Raw genomic sequence first — 16,377 nt, 5'->3', positions numbered from 1 at the left:
AGGTAGGAAACTCTGAGTATCCCGCCGCTCCTCTCCAGTAGATAGCGCGTTTTTGCACTGGATTTGTTCTTCCGTTTACCCATAGCCTGCCGAGGCAGTTTACCACCTCTTGAAGCAGACACGTAGAAGATAAAACCCACCCTTTGTTGTTGTACCACTGTCCCCATAGAACCGTTGTGATAAGAATTCTGTCGATCATTTCACGGGATACTCTCACCGCCATTCCCCTGTGATAGCAACACACACTTGACGCATGGTATGCACTTCACTCGCACTCCCTCACGCACCACTATATAGTCATTTCTGGTCCCTAACATATAGTTTTCTCACTATCACCATGTGTGGCACAGTGTGTTTCCACCTTGCTGTTTGCAACGAATCGAAAGAACTGTAATAATTAATCTGTTACACGTCCCCCACCTGCACTCACTCGCGCACTTACCAATCACCGGAACGTATTACAAATATATTTACGTAATATCGTGTGGACATCAGACCCCATGTTGTACTTTGTATCCTCCCCAGCCCTGATGAGTCGTGCAAGCACTGTTACAACTTGACGACGAAACACGTGTCGGCTGGCCATCCATACAATAAAAGAGGAGTCATCCAACAACCATTTCTTCCTCTGCTTCGACCACCTTTAATTGTTCCTTTATGTCCACTGAGGCATCCTTGTCTTTACTGTAATTTGGTGTGCAATTGGTATTTGTTCTTACTTTGTATTGCGTGTGCTCCGCACACACTTGGAGGGGTTTAGGGTCTTTGTCCCCTCACCTACTTGCACCCGGACCTACTTATCTTGTACACTAACGTGTGCTGTGCGCCTAGCATTTCCCTGTACCCTAAAAAACCCCTTCTCCTAGGTTTTCCTGTACAGAACAGGGGGGCAGCCGCCACGTATTCTAACCACCTCACATAAGGATAGCACTCTCTATTCCTAACCATGAACAGAGATAAAGCTGCCGAAGAGCTTTTTGACAATCTCGCCAAAGGCATGTCCACACATAGAGCCACTTCCAGCAACGCCCCTAGTAGCACCAAGGAAGAAGGTCTGAGGGACAAGTTTGTGAGATTAGAGAAACTGAAGAAACTAGAGAATTCAAAGTGGTGGGATGGCACCACTTTGAAGCAATATGTCAGACTGAAGCGCATACCGAGAGGTTTGCGAGCACAGATCTTCCCCACTTACGACAACTTAGACACAGATCTTCTAAGTAAATGGGAAGATGCCCTAACCAGCAATTCCAATGTCCTCATGGATATTCTCATTGAGAGCTCCGACCGTAAGGTCGCTAAATTTCAAGCCGAGATTGCCATTTTGGAGCAAGAGATCAAAGATCTGAATCGTCCTGAATCCACCGTAAAAAACTATACAACACTTGATGAGATTCTTCTCAAACACCAAAATGAGATAAAAAGCCGTAAAGCCAGACAGTTGAAAAGGGATGAGGCTGACTATACTGACGGCAGAATCTTCACCTACGATAGGAAATACGATTTCATGATCAACAAACCACCATCAAAGACCAGAGACAGAGCGAATCTGACTGATGCTAGCTCTATCTCCTCTAGTAACACTTCACTGAGCACTATCAGTGTCAACGAAGATGAGTCCAATAGAACTGACAACCAGACAACTCCTTTTTTATGTGAAATCCAACGGATAAGAAGGGGTATCCGTATACTAGAACCAAAACCCGTAGGGGCAGGAGGGGGAGGTGCAGAAGATTACCGAAAGAAACTCAGGTCAGGGAACCTCCAACAATTAACGACACACAGGAGGGGGAGGTTCAGGTCATTAACCTTTCATCCAAAACACTCACTTCTAACATGATCTCCCTTCTCAGTAAGGGTCTTAACTTCAACCCCTTTTCCAATACTGATGTGTGTAGACTTAAGATTGATCTGTTTAAATTCACTCGCAAATTGAAACTGAAAAAGCATTTCTCTAATAAGATCATGTCCAATAAAAGTCCTACCAACATCCCTACTGAGTTTGAACCTGATGTTTTGACCATTAATGATATTCAAGCCACACACCTCCTACTTTCTATTACGGACTTAGAACGAACTCCTCAGGATATGGACACCCTTTTGGATGAACTCAACATCGAATCAGACTTTAGTATTGTTAGTGGGCTCAAATCAAAATCCAAATGGATCCCTACATTACCTGGAGGCAACTCCATTGACAACTTCCACAAAAGAGTTTTGGAAGATATCGATAAACTGGAACTAAGAGACACTAAACGTACCTTTAAATATAAAGACAACCTAACCACAGGAGAAAGAGCAGCCATGAACAGCCTCATCAAGGACCAGGACATCATAATAAGAGAAGCAGACAAGGGAGGGAACGTCGTTATTATGAACCGAAAAGACTATGATGAGGAAATTCTCGGTCAATTACAGGACAATACGTGCTACCAACTCCTTGACCACAATCCAACAGCACAACTTACGACCAACATCAATAGATCTCTCACCACTTGGAAAGAAAGCGGTCTAATCAATGAAGACGAATATCTCTACTTGAAAGTAATCAAACCCTCGTTTCCTTGGTTGTACACCCTTCCCAAGGTACACAAAGATCACCCCTTCCCTCCTGGACGCCCCATCATCTCCGGGATTGGGGGTCCCACGGAAAGACTAGCGGAATACGTTGACCTGTTTTTAGGGCCCTTGGTACGCAACCTACCTTCCTTCATTCAGGACACAAAGCACATATTGAGTATCCTCTCTGATCTACAATGGCAACCAGGCAACCTCCTGGTCACTATGGATGTGGTAGCCCTGTACTCCAGCATCAAACCGGATCTTGGACTTAACGTTGTCACCAAAATTCTACAAAAACGCCCAGCCACCATGTGGCAACATACTAACATGCTTATCTCCATGATGGAACTCATCTTGAACAACAATGCATTTATGTTCAACAACGCATGGTACAGACAAACGAAAGGAGTCGCCATGGGCTCGAAATTTTCCCCCTCGTTCGCCAATCTATTCATGGGCGCTCTGGAGAACGACCTCATCTGGGGCGTCAAAGGAGCTAGTTTCATAGACTATATAGTCTTTTGGGGGAGATACATCGACGACTGTTTCCTGATTTGGTCTGGTACACAGGAACATCTGTTGGAATTCTACAGTCATCTCAATAACAACACGTGGGACATGAAGTTCACCATGACATCAAGTCCGGACAAGATTGAGTTCCTGGACCTGGAAATATACATCCTTGACAACAAACTGAACAGCAAACCTTTCAGGAAGAGTACTGCGTGCAATGCGATTCTGCATGCCAACAGCGCTCACCCATCCCACCAGATCAGCAGCATACCATTTGGAGAATTCCTAAGAGCTCGCAGAAACTGCAGTGACGACCAAGATTTTAAAAACACACTCATGAGTATGCAGGAACGCTTCAAGAGAAGAGGCTACCCCGACGACCTACTCAAATCAGCAACGTCTAGGATCATGAAAATCAAAAGAGAAGACACCCTGAAGGACAAACACAACAAAAGGACAGACGATCTTGGAACCATCCGCATGATCACTGACTACAGCAACCACCACCAAGCACTACGCAGAACCTTCAGCAAACACTGGAACATCCTCAAGAAGGACAAGAACATTTCGAACTACGTGGGGGAACACCCCCAGATCACCTACAGGAGGGGCAGAACTCTGAGGAACAGACTCAGCCCCACAATCCCACGAAGCAACACAGACGATAACTGGCTGACCAAACGCAACATTGGCTTCTACAAATGCGGGTTCTGCTCTATGTGCCGGTGGGCCAAACACAAAACAACAGAATTCCATGACACCAAAGGCAACGCCTACATCATCAGAACTAACATTAATTGCACTACACGATATGTAGTATACATTATCGAGTGCAAATGCGGAAAAATCTATGTGGGGAGTACCATCCGCCCGCTCAAAGAAAGGATAGCAGAACACATAAGAGCGATACACAAACAGGATCCTAGATATCCGGTTGCTCCACACGCGGCTGCGTGCGGGGAACAGTCTATGGACAAACAAGTCTCGTTCTTTGGGATAGACTCTGTCCCTATTGGTGTACGGGGCGGTAACAGAGAACTTAAACTAAGGCGCTTAGAGGCTACATGGATCCTCCGCCTTCGTACCGTGTCTCAGGGATTAAACTTTGACCAGGAGATGCAATTCTTCCTGGGGGACTGAACCCCTGTACCCATTGCCTGCATATGTTACTATGATATTATCTGTATTCTTGTTCCCATCTGTAGTCGACACTGCATTAGACCCCTCTATAATGTCCTATGATACCACCCTTACGGATGGTATCTCTCAATGGGGCCACATGAGGTTACTATTGGTTTTTGACATAACTGTCACATTATACACTATCAGTTCATATGAGTGATGACAATTTGCCACTAATGATACTGCATTCACTGTGTCATTTCTTTCTCATATCAAACCATGATGTTCACACTGCATTTTTGACCTCTACCAATGATTTGACGTGTTTTAAAACTCATGTTTTGTTTCAATGCCCTACCAAGTAGTGTGAAAAAACTTACAGGAGTCTTGCGATGAAATATGTACTTTACTTATCGTGCACATTTGAATTTTGCAATAGGATTTATGTATTGTAAAACGTGCTCATTGCCTTTCTATGCATCACTTAACACGCCGGCATGTTGTGGATTGGATGCATGACTACCCTTTGAATGCTTTTGGAAATATCCGTAGTCTCAATTACCCTTTGGTATCTGAGTTATATTTAAAACGGATCACGGAGGTTTACTCTGTCCCTTTTTCACATTTTTTGACATGTTCACATTTTCTATGCCTTATTTTTACTTTATCAGGGTTCTCCTTCGTGATCACGAAATTGTCGATAATTACTTAGAGTACGCCCGGACTCACGGGCTCCATGTCGCGCAATCACTATACGGGGGGTGTATTTCTCAGACACACCCACCGACGAGGTGTACTTGCCGTTCTAGTCTCTGACATACGGGCTCCTCGCCCTCCAATATAAAATCACTTCCGGGTCGGAACCACGTGTCCGTACCCGGAACCGCTGTGTGGGAGCACCCTCCCCGCTGACTGTTAACCTGATTTCGGGTAAGTGATCACCACTGGTGCACCCCTTATTCTGTGCCTCTCTCGGGTAAGACATTGCTCCGACCCCCACAGCATACCGACTGAGACCGCGCTGTTCGGTCTTCTATCTACTTACGACCGCAATCCCTTATCATTTACAGATTCCACTGAAACCCAACGATCTCTCGCCTGCCACTACTGGACTTAATACCCTGATACTCCTACATCTTGATGTGAATGCTCGTTGTTATTGAGTGGCACTACGCACTCTAGGTTTTTGGAGCACTGTCTCCTTCGTTGAGGTGAGACTCTTCCAATTTTGCCATATTTTTGTACCCAAAGCGGCTTCTTTACCCTTCCTAGCCGCCACCCAGATTTAATGTGCCTTTGCAGTTTAACTTCTACTCAGTACGTTTGGGTCACATATTTAGTACTTTTATGATGCTCCCTTTCCAGCACTCCCCTCACTACAATCCGTCCACTGGATCTGAAGCAACATCCTTTTACCAACCTATTACCTGGTCCCGAGCAAGGGCCGGGTCGGAAGTATCACCGGCTTAGCGGTGAGTCCTCATTCTTTCTCTTTTTATTGTGTCCACCTCTCTTTATTTGTATTTTCATTATTAATTTTAACTTATTCTAATTTTTGCCTGTATCTGTACCCTACAAATGAGGGTGCAGTGCTCCATTACAAGATTGTACTGGTCATAATACGTAGTCTTGCCCTTTTGTTTCCTTCCTCCTGTCCATGCTATAGACCTGTGGTCCTTCTTCTTCGCGTCACAGGTAGGAAACTCTGAGTATCCCGCCGCTCCTCTCCAGTAGATAGCGCGTTTTTGCACTGGATTTGTTCTTCCGTTTACCCATAGCCTGCCGAGGCAGTTTACCACCTCTTGAAGCAGACACGTAGAAGATAAACCCCACCCTTTGCTGTTGTACCACTGTCCCCATAGAACCGTTGTGATAAGAATTCTGTCGATCATTTCACGGGATACTCTCACCGCCATTCCCCTGTGATAGCAACACACACTTGACGCATGGTATGCACTTCACTCGCACTCCCTCACGCACCACTATATAGTCATTTCTGGTCCCTAACATATAGTTTTCTCACTATCACCATGTGTGGCACAGTGTGTTTCCACCTTGCTGTTTGCAACGAATCGAAAGAACTGTAATAATTAATCTGTTACACGTCCCCCACCTGCACTCACTCGCGCACTTACCAATCACCGGAACGTATTACAAATATATTTACGTAATATCGTGTGGACATCAGACCCCATGTTGTACTTTGTATCCTCCCCAGCCCTGATGAGTCGTGCAAGCACTGTTACAACTTGACGACGAAAAACGTGTTGGCTGGCCATCCATACAATAAAAGAGGAGTCATCCAACAACCATTTCTTCCTCTGCTTCGACCACCTTTAATTGTTCCTTTATGTCCATTGAGGCATCCTTGTCTTTACTGTAATTTGGTGTGCAATTGGTAATAATTTGAAGTGTTTGCACCAGCGCTAATGTAGGACGAGAGTTATAGCAAAGATATGAAAGGGGTAGCGATAATAAATATGTGAAAGGGCAATAGTGACACCAAAATTAGCCACCTATTTATAAAACTGACATGGAAGAAATTCTAAAGGTTAACTTCTGAAATTGTAGCCGATGTTAAAAAGTTTCTTGTTGTTGGCAGGATTCGAACCTGCGCAGGGAGACTCCGATTGATTTCTAGTCCATCGCCTTAACCACTCGGCCACAACAACTGACTGTAAGTTTGGTGCAAATAATCTGTATGAAAGTTTTCAAGGTGTCCCACAGCAAATTCCTGGTATTCTGCAATGCACTTTTTAAAAATAATGTTTTTTTCAGCAGGCACATTCTCTCCTAAAAACAAAAATTGCATGAGTATATCTCTAGTTTGGAAAAGGATAGGCTTTCATGCATACTCTCATGTGGCACTCAAGTTTTTGGGACCCTATTGCACTCTGTTTTCGTGCTGCTTTTAGTCTATGGCCAATATTACAGAAGTCTACCATCTTTGAGTATTTGAGGCTCCTTTGTAAGTGCGTTATCTTTTTTACTTGAAGAGCTATATAATAAAGTGGTCAGGGAAAGATTGCATTTATGGAAGATAAAAGAAGGCACACTTGTCTCACCAAATGCCGTAGAGAAACCTGATGTTTTACTCATGTTATTCTTAGTTTGTTTTTGTTAGACCTTGCATTCTTAAGGTGGCCTCAACCCTACCTTATTGCTTTTCACCTACGCATTTTGCTGTATCTTTTTGTTGGCCTTAGGACTCTGATCACTTTATCGCTACTAATCAGTGCTGAAGTGCACGTGCTTCTTCCCTAATCATGTGTGTAATTGGAGTATACCTGACTGACAGATTTAATTGACTTGAAAGCCCCTTGTAAAGTGGTATACCATATACCCAGGGACTGATTGTGCCGCCCAAACAAGTAGCATTTCAAACCTGTCTCAAGCCTGCTACTGCAGTGCCTGTGCTGCAGTGTCCTGCCAACTTCGACTTGCCATTTAAAACTACTTGCCAAGCCTTAAACTTCAATTTTATTACATATAATTAACCCCTAAGGTAGGCCCTAAGTAGTCCTAGGGGCATCATGCTATGTAAGTAAAAGGTAAGACATGTACTGTGGTAGTTTGCATGTCCTGGTAGTACCAAACAGTCTATTACATTTTTCACTACAGCGAGGTCTACCCCTCTCATAGGTTAGCATCGGGTATTCCCTTATACTTTTTGGGGGGAAATTCCATATCAGAGAGGAGAAGCTTTATTTATTTATTGATAAATCCTATTTACTGGTGAGGTTGGATTTAACTTTACTATTTTATAAATGCCATTTTTAGAGAATGATTTACAACAAGGGGTGGTGATGGACAGAGTCTCTGAATTAAGCAGAGTACTCTCACCCAGTCAAGAGATCAGGGCTAGATCCAACACCGTTTTTTAGCTCATTGCACCATCCCAGTTTCAGAACCTGGCTGTATGCAAATTAGTCTGTCCCTGGCCCAGTGCATCATGGGAACAGGGCAGACCAGACTACAAAAGCCGATTCTTACACTGGTAAGGAAACAAGCTTCCGGGGACCGGTTTCTGCCATTTCAGGCGTCTTCGGCCCGGCTTGCTTGAATCCTGATGGTGCAATGAGCAAGGGACTCACATCTGAGTATACCCTTCCACGCTTAGGGTGGACAAAATAATTTACAACAAGGGGTGGTGATGGACAGAGTCTCTGAATTAAGCAGAGTACTCTCACCCAGTCAAGAGATCAGGGCTAGATCCAACACCGTTTTTTAGCTCATTGCACCATCCCAGTTTCAGAACCTGGCTGTATGTAAATTAGTCTGTCCCTGGCCCAGTGCATCATGGGAACAGGGCAGACCAGACTACAAAAGCCAATTCTTGTTGTAAATAATTTTGTCCACCCTAAGCGTGGAAGGGTATACTCAGACATGAGTCCCTTGCTCATTGCACCATCAGGATTCAAGCAAGCCGGGCCGAAGACGGCTGTAATGCCAGAAACCGGTCCCCGGAAGCTTGTTTCCTTCCCAGTATAAGAATTGGCTTTTGTAGTTTGGTTTGCCCTGTTCCCATCATGCACTGGGACAGGAACAGACTAATTTGCATACAGCCAGGTTCTGAAACTGGGATGGTGCAATGAGCTAAAAAACGGTGTTGGATCTAGCCCTGATCTTTTGACTGGGTGAGAGTATTCTGCTTAATTCAGAGACTCTGTCCCTCACCACCCCTTGTTGTAAATAATTTTGTCCACCCTAAGCGTGGAAGGGTATACTCAGACATGAGTCCCTTGCTCATTGCACCATCAGGATTCAAGCAAGCCGGGCCGAAGACGGCTGTAATGCCAGAAACCGGTCCCCGGAAGCTTGTTTCCTTCCCAGTATAAGAATTGGCTTTTGTAGTTTGGTTTGCCCTGTTCCCATCATGCACTGGGACAGGAACAGACTAATTTGCATACAGCCAGGTTCTGAAACTGGGATGGTGCAATGAGCTAAAAAACGGTGTTGGATCTAGCCCTGATCTTTTGACTGGGTGAGAGTATTCTGCTTAATTTAGAGACTCTGTCCCTCACCACCCCTTGTTGTAAATAATTTTGTCCACCCTAAGCGTGGAAGGGTATACTCAGACATGAGTCCCTTGCTCATTGCACCATCAGGATTCAAGCAAGCCGGGCCGAAGACGGCTGTAATGCCAGAAACCGGTCCCCGGAAGCTTGTTTCCTTCCCAGTATAAGAATTGGCTTTTGTAGTTTGGTTTGCCCTGTTCCCATCATGCACTGGGACAGGAACAGACTAATTTGCATACAGCCAGGTTCTGAAACTGGGATGGTGCAATGAGCTAAAAAACGGTGTTGGATCTAGCCCTGATCTTTTGACTGGGTGAGAGTATTCTGCTTAATTCAGAGACTCTGTCCCTCACCACCCCTTGTTGTAAATAATTTTGTCCACCCTAAGCGTGGAAGGGTATACTCAGACATGAGTTCCTTGCTCATTGCACCATCAGGATTCAAGCAAGCCGGGCCGAAGACGGCTGTAATGCCAGAAACCGGTCCCCGGAAGCTTGTTTCCTTCCCAGTATAAGAATTGGCTTTTGTAGTTTGGTTTGCCCTGTTCCCATCATGCACTGGGACAGGAACAGACTAATTTGCATACAGCCAGGTTCTGAAACTGGGATGGTGCAATGAGCTAAAAAACGGTGTTGGATCTAGCCCTGATCTTTTGACTGGGTGAGAGTATTCTGCTTAATTCAGAGACTCTGTCCCTCACCACCCCTTGTTGTAAATAATTTTGTCCACCCTAAGCGTGGAAGGGTATACTCAGACATGAGTCCCTTGCTCATTGCACCATCAGGATTCAAGCAAGCCGGGCCGAAGACGGCTGTAATGCCAGAAACCGGTCCCCGGAAGCTTGTTTCCTTCCCAGTATAAGAATTGGCTTTTGTAGTTTGGTTTGCCCTGTTCCCATCATGCACTGGGACAGGAACAGACTAATTTGCATACAGCCAGGTTCTGAAACTGGGATGGTGCAATGAGCTAAAAAACGGTGTTGGATCTAGCCCTGATCTTTTGACTGGGTGAGAGTATTCTGCTTAATTCAGAGACTCTGTCCCTCACCACCCCTTGTTGTAAATAATTTTTAGAGAATGAGCATTTCTCTGCACTTACTGCTCTATTTGCCTGAAAACCTGTCTCCAATTGACGTCTGGATTGGGCTGCGAGACAGCTACATTTGTGCATTCCCTCTAGACAGCCACAACACAGGTCACTCAACTGCAACTGCATTCATCTGCATTCTGATTGGCATGGGGGAGAGCTCCATTCCCCCCACCGCAAATAGGTTCAAGAATGATAATTTATGTCAGTAGGTACAATATAGCTACATCTTATAATCATGTGTGTTTAAATAATTTGTCGTTAGATCGTTTAAATATTTTAAAGGATCTGTTTTTAATAGACATTTTACAAAAACAACTGGTACATTTGGTAATTTTTGTAAAAGAATAACCCAACTGCCGTGACATTGCCAACCACAATGCCGTGACTCGGATTCTAACCGAGGTTGCTGCGGCCACAACGCAGAGTACTAACCACTATACGATCACGGCAAGCTACTTGGGCTCAATAACATACAGTGACATGGAGAATTTATAATTCGGAACACTCAGGGAACTCCTGTGATAGGCTGAATGTGTTCATTGCTTCCTCATTCCTTATACAAAGGCTTTGTCTCCTCAGTGGTTGATAGGCTGAAACCGTTTCCTGGCCGCCTGCTTGTGAACTGCCAGGAGTCAAAGATCACACATACACTTGTGGGCCTGTGATGGGACACCAATGCAGAGAAACACACCTGGTGCAGATCTTCTATTCTGTCTAGTAGACCTGCATCTACCCTGTACCTCCTCAAGCCATCTGTATGTGAAGCAAGAAAGAGTTAAGGAGCGGTCCATCTATACTTTTATAGGGAGGATGCTGCCGTGAGCTCCTCCCAGCTAATCACACAAACAGCAGTAAAGCAAGATAACTACACAGTTAGGAGGGACTGCATGGTTAGGTTTTTGAGGAATTATTGAAACTGACCTCAGTGACCCATGATCAGAGCTGTGGCTAATGACTGCGTGCCTAATTATGATGAAGCAAGCACCATGGCTCGTAGGGGCCCCACAACTGGCTTTTCTTAGCTCATTGAATTAAAGTATAAACCTCTGCCATGTATGAGTGGTAAAGCCTTGTTAATTTGGTTTCTTTTCCAATTCACGTCTGACAACAAGATGAAGGAACATTGGGGCATCAGAAGCTTTGGAAAGTAGCCACCAACCTCAGAGAAAAAGACAAAGAGGGAAAAGGCAGTATGAGGTGTGGAGTTAACAGCAGCAGGTACAAGGAGCTCAAATGAGATTAATGGCGCCTAAATAGAGCACATAAAGGAACAGTTACAAATCTAAGAAAAGGGAACGAAAGACTAGGAAAAAAACACGGAAAGAGCCTGTAGATAAAATTCTCTTCCTGGGACAGCAGGCTAAGAGAAATTACACAGGTAGCAGTTAAGCTTGTAACACGGGGAGAATAGAAAAGAAAATGCAGTTTTATGAAGCGTGTTTGCCTAATCCAGCAAGCACTTTTGTTTTATTTTTCTATTTGCTTCTTTTATTGGTAAAGTAAGTTTCAAGTGCATGAATGGTATGACTTTGAGAGCCAGGGTATAATAATTTGAAGTGTTTGCACCAGCGCTAATGTAGGACGAGAGTTATAGCAAAGATATGAAAGGGGTAGCGATAATAAATATGTGAAAGGGCAATGGTGACACCAAAATAAGCCACCTATTTATAAAACTGACATGGAAGAAATTCTAAAGGTTAAATTCTGAAATTGTAGCCGATGTTAAAAAGTTTCTCGTTGTTGGCAGGATTCGAACCTGCGCGGGGGGACCTCAATGGATTTCTAGTCCATCTCCTTAACCACTCGGCCACAACAACTGACTGCAAGTTTTGTGCAAATAATCTGTATGAAAGTTTTCAAGGTGTCCCACAGCAAATTCCTGGTATTCTGCAATGCACTTTTTAAAAAAAATGTTTTTTTCAGCAGGCACATTCTCTCCTAAAAACAAAAATAAGGCTGCATCTTATAATCATGTGTGTTTACATAATTTGTCGTTAGATCGTTTAAATATTTTAAAGGATCTGTTTTTAATAGACATTTTACAAAAACAACTGGTACATTTGGTAATTCTGTAAAAGAAAAACCCAACTGCCGTGACATTGCCAACCACAATGCCGTGCCTCGGATTCGAACCGAGGTTGCTGCGGCCACAACGCAGAGTACCAACCACTATACGATCACGGCGAGCTACTTGGGCTCAATAGCATACAGTGACATGGAGAATTTATAATTCGGAACACTCAGGGAACTCCTGTGATAGGCTGAATGTGTTCATTGCTTCCTCATTTCTTATACAAAGGCTTTGTCTACTCAGTGGTTGATAGGCTGAAACCGTTTCCTGGCCGCCTGCTTATGAACTGCCAGGAGTCAAAGATCACACATACACTTGTGGGCCTGTGATGGGACACCAATGCAGAGAAACACACCTGGCGCAGATCTTCTATTCTGTCTAGTAGACCTGCATCTCCCCTGTACCTCCTCAAGCCATCTGTATGTGAAGCAAGAAAGAGTTAAGGAGCGGTCAATCTACACTTTTATAGGGAGGATGCTGCCGTGAGCTCCTCCCAGCTAATCACACAAACAGCAGTAAAGCAAGATAAATACACAGTTAGGGGGGACTGCATGGTTAGGTTTTTGAGGAATTATTGAAACTGACCTCAGTGACCCATGATCAGAGCTGTGGCTAATGACTGCGTGCCCAATTATGATAAAGCAAGCACCATGGCTCGTAGGGGCCCCACAACACGCTTTTCTTAGCTCATTGAATTAAAGTATAAACCTCTGCCATGTATGAGTGGTAAAGGCTTGTTAATTTGGTTGCTTTTCCAATTCACGTCTGACAACAAGATGAAGGAACATTGGGGCATCAGAAGCTTTGGAAAGTAGCCACCAACCTCAGAGAAAGAGAGAAAGAGGGAAAAGGCAGTATGAGGTGTGGAGAAAACAGCAGCAGGTACAAGGATCTGAAATGAGATTAATGGCGCCTAAATAGAGCACATAAAGGAACAGTTACAAATCTAAGAAAAGGGAAAGAAAGACTAGGAAAAAAACACGGAAAGAGCCTGTAGATAAAATTCTCTTCCTGGGACAGCAGGCTAAGAGAAATTACACAGGGAGCAGTTAAGCTTGTAACACGGGGAGAATAGAAAAGAAAATGCAGTTTTATGAAGTGTGTTAGCCTAATCCATCAAGCACTTTTGTTTTATTTTTCTATTTGCTTCTTTTATTGGTAAAGTAAGTTTCAAGTGCATGAATGGTATGACTGAGAGAGCCAGGGTATAATAATTTGAAGTGTTTGCACCAGCGCTAATGTAGGACGAGAGTTATAGCAAAGATATGAAAGGGGTAGCGATAATAAATATGTGAAAGGGCAATAGTGACACCAAAATAAGCCACCTATTTATAAAACTGACATGGAAGAAATTCTAAAGGTTAACTTCTGAAATTGTAGCCGATGTTAAAAAGTTTCTCGTTGTTGGCAGGATTCGAACCTGCGTGGGTAGACCCCAATGGATTTCTAGTCCATCGCCTTAACCACTCGGCCACAACAACTGACTGTAAGTTTTGTGCAAATAATCTGTATGAAAGTTTTCAAGGTATCCCACAGCAAATTCCTGGTATTCTGCAATGCACTTTTTAAAAATAATGTTTTTTTCAGCAGGCACATTCTCTCCTAAAAACAAAAATTGCATGAGTATATCTCTAGTTTGGAAAAGGATAGGCTTTCATGCATACTCTCATGTGGCACTCAAGTTTTTGGGACCCTGTTGCACTCTGTTTTCGTGCTGCTTTTAGTCTATGGCCCATATTACAGAAGTCTACCATCTTTGAGTATTTGAGGCTCCTTTGTAAGTGCTTTATCTTTTTTACTTGAAGAGCTATATATTAAAGGGGTCAGGGAAAGATTGCATTTATGGAAGATAAAAGAAGGCACACTTGTCTCACCAAATGCCGTAGAGAAACCTGATGTTTTACTCATGTTATCCTTAGTTTGTTTTTGTTAGACCTTGCATTCTTAAGGTGGCCTCAACCCTACCTTATTGCTTTTCACCTACGCATTTTGCTGTATCTTTTTGTTGGCCTTAGGGCTCTGATCACTTTATCGCCACTAATCAGTGCTGAAGTGCACGTGCTTCTTCCCTAATCATGTGTGTAATTGGAGTATACCTGACTGACAGATTTAATTGACTTGAAAGCCCCTTGTAAAGTGGTATACCATATACCCAGGGACTGATTGTGCCGCCCAAAGAAGTAGCATTTCAAACCTGTCTCAAGCCTGCTACTGCAGTGCCTGTGCTGCAGTGTACTGCCACTTAGACTTGCCATTTAAAACTACTTGCCAAGCCTTAAACTCCAATTTTATTACATATAATTAACCCCTAAGGTAGGCCCTAGGTAGTCCTAGGGGCATCATGCTATGTAAGTAAAAGGTAAGACATGTACTGTAGTAGTTTGCATATCCTGGTAGTACCAAACAGTCTATTACATTTTTCACTACAGTGAGGTCTGCCCCTCTCATAGGTTAGCATTGGGTATTCCCTTATACTTTTTGGGGGGTAATTCCATATCAGAGAGGAGAAGCTTTATTTATTTATTGATAAATCCTATTTACTGGTGAGGTTGGATTTACCTTTACTATTTTATAAATGCCATTTTTAGAGAGTGAGCATTTCTCTGCACTTACTGCTCTATTTGTCTGAAAACCTATCTCCAATTGACGTCTGGATTGGGCTGCGAGACAGCTACATTGGTGCATTCCCTCTAGACAGCCACAACACAGGTCACTCAACTGCAACTGCATTCATCTGCATTCTGATTGGCATGGGGGAGAGCTCCATTCCCCCCACCGCAAATAGGTTCAAGAACGATAATTTATGTCAGTAGGTACAATATAGCTACATCTTATAATCATGTGTGTTTAAATAATTTGTCGTTAGATCGTTTAAATATTTTAAAGGATCTGTTTTTAATAGACATTTTACAAAAACAACTGGTACATTTGGTAATTCTGTAAAAGAAAAACCCAACTGCCGTGACATTGCCAACCACAATGCCGTGACTCGGATTCTAACCGAGGTTGCTGCGGCCACAACGCAGAGTACTAACCACTATACGATCACGGCAGGCTACTTGGGCTCAATAACATACAGTGACATGGAGAATTTATAATTCGGAACACTCAGGGAACTCCTGTGATAGGCTGAATGTGTTCATTGCTTCCTCATTCCTTATACAAAGGCTTTGTCTCCTCAGTGGTTAATAGGCTCAAACCGTTTCCAGGCCGCCTGCTTGTGAACTGCCAGGAGTCAAAGACCACACATACACTTGTGGGCCTGTGATGGGACACCAATGCAGAGAAACACACCTGGTGCAGATCTTCTATTCTGTCTAGTAGACCTGCATCTACCCTGTACCTCCTCAAGCCATCTGTATGTGAAGCAAGAAAGAGTTAAGGAGCGGTCCATCTACACTTTTATAGGGAGGATGCTGCCGTGAGCTCCTCCCAGCTAATCACACAAACAGCAGTAAAGCAAGATAACTACACAGTTAGGGGGGGCTGCATGGTTAGGTTTTTGAGGAATTATTGAAACTGACCTCAGTGACCCATGATCAGAGCTGTGGCTAATGACTGAGTGCCTAATTATGATGAAGCAAGCACCATGGCTCGTAGGGGCCCCACAACTGGCTTTTCTTAGCTCATTGAATTAAAGTATAAACCTCTGCCATGTATGAGTGGTAAAGCCTTGTTAATTTGGTTTCTTTTCCAATTCACGTCTGACAACAAGATGAAGGAACATTGGGGCATCAGAAGCTTTGGAAAGTAGCCACCAACCTCAGAGAAAAAGAGAAAGAGGGAAAAGGCAGTATGAGGTGTGGAGAAAACAGCAGCAGGTACAAGGAGCTCAAATGAGATTAATGGCGCCTAAATAGAGCACGTAAAGGAACAGTTACAAATCTAAGAAAAGGGAAAGAAAGACTAGGAAAAAAACACGGAGAGAGCCTGTAGATAAAATTCTCTTCCTGGGACAGCAGGCTAAGAGAAATTACACAGGTAGCAGTTAAGCTTGTAACACGG

General features: G+C 43.7%; 3 non-coding genes across 3 annotated transcripts; all 3 read right to left on the bottom strand.

Annotated features, from left to right (window-relative positions):
- Nucleotides 1-6,784: 6,784 nt before the first annotated feature.
- On the bottom strand, nucleotides 6,785-6,866 carry TRNAS-AGA (transfer RNA serine (anticodon AGA)). The gene has a single exon. It is a non-coding gene; the product is annotated as a tRNA-Ser (tRNA).
- Nucleotides 6,867-12,036: 5,170 nt separating this feature from the next.
- On the bottom strand, nucleotides 12,037-12,118 carry TRNAS-AGA (transfer RNA serine (anticodon AGA)). Its single transcript has one exon. It is a non-coding gene; the product is annotated as a tRNA-Ser (tRNA).
- A 1,653-nt stretch (nucleotides 12,119-13,771) lies between these two features.
- Nucleotides 13,772-13,853, bottom strand: TRNAS-AGA (transfer RNA serine (anticodon AGA)). The gene has a single exon. It is a non-coding gene; the product is annotated as a tRNA-Ser (tRNA).
- Nucleotides 13,854-16,377: the final 2,524 nt, after the last annotated feature.

This window comes from Lissotriton helveticus, chromosome 12, assembly GCF_964261635.1.
Source record: "Lissotriton helveticus chromosome 12, aLisHel1.1, whole genome shotgun sequence".
NCBI classification, from domain to species: domain Eukaryota; kingdom Metazoa; phylum Chordata; class Amphibia; order Caudata; family Salamandridae; genus Lissotriton; species Lissotriton helveticus.
The sequence above is the reverse complement of the archived record's forward strand: the minus strand, read 5'-3'. Positions and strand labels throughout refer to the sequence as shown.